The sequence below is a fragment of the Amphiura filiformis genome, chromosome 4 (genome assembly GCF_039555335.1).
Source record: "Amphiura filiformis chromosome 4, Afil_fr2py, whole genome shotgun sequence".
NCBI lineage: Eukaryota > Metazoa > Echinodermata > Ophiuroidea > Amphilepidida > Amphiuridae > Amphiura > Amphiura filiformis.
Genome location: NC_092631.1, coordinates 83,424,693 through 83,431,830, shown reverse-complemented (window position 1 = coordinate 83,431,830; position 7,138 = coordinate 83,424,693).

Below are 7,138 nucleotides of genomic sequence, written 5' to 3'. Positions count from 1 at the left end.
GTGTGATTTCTTCTCTTTTGAAAACTTCTTGTTCTATTTATTAAATACACTGTTATTTTTGCGTCAAGAATTTTTGTGATTTTTGGAAATTGGGCGTGTTACAATAATGTAAGTAGCCTTATATAAAAACTGCATTTATTTTGGCTCCTGCACGTCCACTTGCAAAATTTCAAAGAAAAAAAACCTTGCAAAAATAACAGCGTATAGAGTATTGAGATCCACCTTTGTTGGTGCATACCATTTCCCACCTGATGTGGCAGTGATGTCAGTGCCCATTTCACTGTACACATCTGCTTATCGCTAGTGTTCACTCAAAGTGCAGGCGTAGACATGTACACGCTTATAGATGCCCTATAGATGTGTGCAAGAAACAGCTGCCTCAACGCTTTGACGTCACTGCCATTTTCATCAGGGTGAAAATGGCATAATATACTTAGTCTGTTGTACCCACCTTTCTTGATCATATCAACTTGTCAGGTTGTGTGACAAGAAAAAGGTTGGAAATACACGTCAGATATTTTTAAAGAAATTATAATTATTTACCTGTTTTGCACAACTTGTGTGCCATATTTTCTGAAATATGACTATAGATACAGTAAAACAGGGTTGTACATTACCATGCTGTGAAGTACTATAATAGTAATGTGTTTTTATGTTTGGGGTGAGTGTATGCGAGTAGTGTGTGTCATTGAGTGTTTCTTTGTGTGAAAAGGTGATGAAAATCTTTGTTCAGTATTACCAAATGTTATAAAAAAGGTGACCTTTTTGTTGATACTGACATACACATCCTTTCATTAAGATCAACCAAAACAATTTCATCTCATCATGAATCCTTTCAGGAATCTGGGGGTTCTCAACTTTTGTTTGGGTGGGATGTGTGACTGGGACTCGGGAAAACTACCTGACTTTAAACCATATTTGATGGAAAAATTGACCACAAATTTGAAGAAAAAACACCCTTTCTTAAACCAAATTTTCATGAAATTGAAGTTCATCAATAAACCAAAATAGCCCCCCCACTCTCCGGGCCAGGAATGCAATTTTGGCAAGAATCAAAGAAGCAATTCTTGCAATGATTATTTTCAAATTGGTTTACAAGAATCAAAATTGGTTCGTGTAATTATTTAGAGTAACAACATATGGGTAATTCGATACAAATGAATTGATTCTCACAGAATTCTGTGATGAGAATTCAAATTGATTCTCCTAACCTGCAATGATATTGCACTCTTTGATAGAAAGAGATCATTGGCTTGGTTGTTATTCTCTAAACATATTGCCCATTACTTTAAACATAGCTATATTAGGCATCAATTACAAGGATGATATTGTAGCAGCTGTTACGACTATCTGGTATTTGTGAATAGCTATGCTGAAATGATGTTTATGTCAAGGGCAACATATGGCACCTGTTGTATTAATGGAGGGTCACATACAGTCAATCGGTGGTCCCTCCAATGATTTGATTCATTATTAATGGCCCATTCAGTGATCCCAGCTAAGGTGTAAACAAATTAAAATTGTTTATAAATTGCCTAAGAGTGAAGGATTAGTCAATAGTCATTAAAATTATCATCAGGTATTTTTGCAAAGATTTTGGTGAAATTTAATGGTAATTGTAGCCTCCAGAAAAAAAACCACCCAACCGACCAACCGACTGACCCGGAGAACACGGTGTTTTTTTTGTCGCCTAATGATCAAATTGGACTGAAAACCCCCTTTTTCCTGGAATGTTGCGCCAATTCTAAAGTCTTATTCAGATTCCTTTTACAAATTAAGCGTGCTGCTAGCCGTCCAGCGCCAGCGTATTATTTGCACAAGGTCCAATGCACACGCTTTACGTCGCGCGTGTATACGCGATGGTTAAGCTGTCAAATGAAATCTGAATAAGACTTTAGCACGTCCAGCACCAATTGTGTGTACCATACTACAGCCTTAGCAAGAACACTGCTCTGTCTGTTATTTGTGTATACAATGTAGCTATTATAAAAGTCATGCTTATGTCATCAGCAGCATATGGTACATTTCATTGTAATGCACCACATTATTAATGATTAATACAATGTATTGTCAACGTGGGGTATGCAAAACCAGTGTAGTATTTGAAAGAATGTAACAGCCTGAATATTGTCTACAAGGCACAATGGCAATATACGCCAAGTAGAAAAATGTTCTACAAGCCCGACCAGATTTTCTGTTTTTGTTTTTAATTTGCTGTATGCATGTAAAATCAGCTGTTTTTTTTGGCCAAAAGTGGACTGAGTTTGATGGAAAATGTTGGTTGCATGTAAAATCAGCTGTTTGGGGCAAAAAGTAGATTTATTTTGACTGAAAAACCCCTGTAAAATGAAGGAGAGAATTGCACATAAAACAGTAATTTATTTACAGATTTTGGTTATGTTTAGACCAACCGACCCTATTTGAAAGGTCTGTCCACCCGTAGAACAGGTTTTTTGATGTTGTTGCCTAATATGCCATTCTCAATGAATTTATTCGCCAGTGAAGTGGTTACATAACTTGCTGTTAACTGACTCACACACCTTTTGGAGTATGGTGATCAGTTTGATTGTGGGTCATTTAATACTCTCAGTATGATTCACTTTACATAGTGATAATCTGATTACATGTAACACTTTGCTGGCGACTTGTAAGATAACTTTAGGAGTTACAAAATAATATGAAAACCATCATTATGAAACAGGAAAGATAGAAACTAAGCTATCATATACTACTTTCCAGTCAATTTGTGTTATGAGTTGGAGACATCCTTCCACAATAGCAGAGAGCCATTTTTCACAACTGACTCATTTGAGTTGATGACATCACATATAAAGCTGAGGGACATAGCAGTGATAGATAACTACTTTCAGAATGGTTGTTATTGCATAATGTGGGATAATTGCTTAGGAACGGAGCAGTATTTTTTCCACAAGAGGAATGGGGGAGGGGGTGATAGCATCTCATAAATATCTTGTCTTAGGCTCACAAAATTGATAAATCGCTTTCCCTCCTAATTATATCTTTACATTCATCCATACATGATAACCATCTGCTATTAGTTAATCTCTCAGTTGTTTCATTCATTGCTGGCATGGAAAGCCTTTCCCCTTGGAATCCCAGTAGTATGATGTCATCATATGACCTAGGACAATTGCTCAATTTCAGTCCTTTTCCCCTGATTTTTCGATACATTTTTCAGTTGTTTCATTCATTGCTAGAATGGAAAGTCTTTCCCCTTGGAACCCCAGTAGTATGATGTCATCACATGACCTAGGACAATTGCTCAATTTCAGTCCTTTTTTACCTATTTTTTGATACATTTTTGTCATCATCAGCAGCTTGGATACTGTAAAAGTCAATATTTTCGCTAGAAGATATTTTCGCGATTTTGAAGATTTTGTCAATTGCGCAAGAATTAAATTTCGCGGTTTTGATATTGATACAATAGAAACCTAATGCAAAAGGTTATTTTCGCGAGTTTTTATTTTCGCGATTTTATGTCCATTCGCGAAAATAAAAACCTCGCGAAAATTTCAACTTTTACAGTATACACAATCAGTAGCTGCCATTTACATTACTGTCAAAGCAATGTCTTTGTAATCACTGAAATATGTGTACCCATATCAAAAGGATGCACTTGTTCGCTGCTACATGTGTCTCTTTTATCATAATACTAAATAGCTAGGAATAAATACCAGACTCATCTCAAGTGGAGGTCACTTCAAATCATCCCCAAGTTAAATGGTTCAGGAAAGTTCTCTATTCCTAAACTATGTGACTTAACTTGGGGATGCATCTGTGTGGTAACTATTCACGTAATAAACTTGCATGTTGGTTCCAATAGTAATTGATTGGTGACAGCAGGGAAACGGGTCAATAATTGTCATATCTATGAAGCAGGAATTAGCTTTAAACATTAAAGTTAGATGGATTGTTGTGATTTGTTTTCTTTTTGAGAGAGGAGTCTTTATTATTGGTAAAGAAAATGACCAACATAAACAATCCTGCTGAGAGTGACATTGATATGTACTGCAACATCATCTATAGTCAGCATTATGGGACAGATCTATAGTCAACATTATGGGACAGATGAGGTGACATGTCATGTTTTTATTAAACAGTTAGGTGTGAGAGATCATTGTCCTTTGCCCAGCAATATGCATGTGTGGCTTGTTTTGTTGAGGACCTGTGCTTTTAAAAATCTGCTGAATCAGACAAGGAACAATAATGTTATTGAAAAGTGATCATATCATTATAAATGAGTTTGACAGAGTGCTGAATACGGATTTGTCTCTTAATTAAATTCATGATATGAATGACTTCTATTAAATGTATTTATTTAGCGTAATAAGTGAGCAAAAGAGGGCGACACAGAGGGCCAGTTAACGCTGGAAATTATTGCATCGCTGATCCCTGTTCTAATAATTCAAAAGAATTCATGCGTCACACAAATTGAACAAAGTGACAAATCCGTATTCAGCAGTCTAATAACAATATGATGTTCTCTCAAGCGTATAGGCCAGTCCCTAACCTTTGTATAAATAATGTCATCTCATCTATACTACACCAGGCACAAAAAGAAACTCATCAGTTATATTCATCCTTGCTGTTCAATAACTTGATAATTTTGGATTATTCTGAAATATACATTTTGTTAATTGGACTTTTCTTTCTGATTTAACACACTGTTCGTGAACATTGAGCAAGAATTGACCAATATATGCGCCTCCAAACTCTCAAACCCCAAAATGAAAAGTTGCAATTTTAACGATTTAATTGTGCATGTTACACTGTGTGCTTTATTGATTGGCCCGTGGTGCTTGTGTGCAATACAACGATGCGTTCCCATTGAAAACCGTTGAAAATGCAACTTTTCTTTTTGGAGTTTGAGGCTCTGGAGGCGCATATCTTGGTCAATTCTTGTTCGTTTTTTACGAACAGGGTGTCAAATGAGAAAGCAAAGTATAGTTAACGAAATGTATATTTCAGAATAATCCAAAATTATCAAGTTATTGAACGGCAATGATGAATATAACTGACGAGTTTCTTTTTGTGCCTGGTGTATACTAGTTGTAATATGTTATAGGTGATATTTTATTTAATGTTGTATTGTTTTAACGCAGCAGTTGGTTTAAAACTGTTGGGTGTTCGGTTATTGTTAAATGTAAATTCTACTTTGTATTATTTTGTAAGGCACATACAATTCATAATTTTTATTTTCAAAAGGTGCAATTCTATGTGACCATGTATTGGTGAAAGGTTGTAAACAGCAAGTAGATTGAATTACTTGAGACAATTTTGATTTGAATTATAAATTATTTGCCTCGTTTTTTCATTTTTAATTATCAATCTTGGACGTTTATTAAGGTGACTGTTAACTATCGGTTTGTGTGTTCGAGCTTGCTTGTTTGTATGTTCCTTTCAATGCAATGACATGAGTCAATTATATGTGTTGCATGACCAATATGAAAAAAGATCACATCATGTACAAACATAAGTTTAAATTACATGTACATGTGTGTCATGTGACATGACCAAAATGAAAAAAGGTCATGTGCAAACATATATAAGTATACCGTAAGCTAGTTGCGTGCATCTTGATGCTTCATTGTAGAGGTCTCATAGAGGTGCATATATCAAATGATTGGACACAGACATGTTAAGTGCATTTTTTATACAATATCAGTTAGTCTAGTACCCAGCTATTGTTCCCATGCACTCAGATGATGTATTTTTCTAACCTATTTTTCGTAATCCTTAAAGTATCTAGTACACACATTTTGTTGTTCCCAAAACAAAATATTGTCCCATGGGTGGGGGAAAGGTCATTAAACTTTACATGGGATTAGATTTCAAATTGTGTCGAAAGCATTACTAATTAATGTATTCCTCTGGTCATAAGGATTCAGAAAATGTATAGTTTTACCTATCTAGAATGCACCATTCTTGAGTTATTACCAAAAAGTCAAGCGTTGCCCTCTAAAGGGTCAAAATTTTAAACTCACTCCGATCTTGATGAAAATGGTGTCAAAATCTTTGATTTGATAAATGATCTTAAACAATGCTAGTTAGCAATATGTAGGACTGATGTTTTAATTTATAATCTAGATTTCGCATCAAAATAGGTCAATGACCATAAAAACCCATTGAACTTGACATGTTTTGATGTGTACATAGGTAATGAAACATCCTCGCATGTTGCTAAGCAGCATTATTTAAGATTATTTGAAAATGCACACAACATGTTTATGTTCCAAGAACTCAATTAATGTAACAAATGCAAAAATGGTAGTCATTTTAAAGAAAAATTTCACCCTGTAGTATTGCTCCCCAGTTATGCTTCGTTCATTCCCAAATAGTCAGGTCTAGTAACATCGTAGATCATAATGAATACTATCCAACCTCTCTGTTATCCGGCCATGTGGTATTCTATTCACATACATGTTTTTAATGCATACAACACTCAAACACATCTTTCAGTGTTTATTTTTTGTCTATCTAAAGTAGGCATGAAAGCCAATGTAACACCATATATGTAGTTGCAAAGAAATTATATATAAAGACTAATCATGAGAAATAATTCATTAAGTGAATATGTAAATGCAATTTAATGAACTTTTAGCAGTAATTTTGTAAAAGAAACAAAAAAACATGGGGGAAAAAATGCTCGCACAATACTCACCAACTATTTGCAAACAACCTGATTCCGGCTTACTCTAATCAAAAAAGGCATGATCAAAAAATCACCATCGTTAAATTGACCACCCAACACATGTCATCGAAATCATGTCGCCAGACAGTTTCTTTATCGACGAATAGGTGCCAATGGCGGTGCCATGAATTTTTTGCGGGTGGGGGAGTGAATTTCAGGGTGGGCAAAATCAAATAATTTTACGCAAAATTACAGAAAGTGAAAATGTTGGTAATTTTAGGGTTTTAATGGGGACCAAGACATCCATTCACTTGGCTCTGTGAAGTATAGTAAGTTTCATGTATTTTCAGACATTGTTTGAATTTCAGTTAGGAAGGAGCAATCTTTTGGGTGTACTATTTCGATATTTTATGCAGGACAATCCAATCAAGCTGATATCAAGAACCATCAGGGATACCGTGAAACAAGTTGCTTTGGAGAAATTTG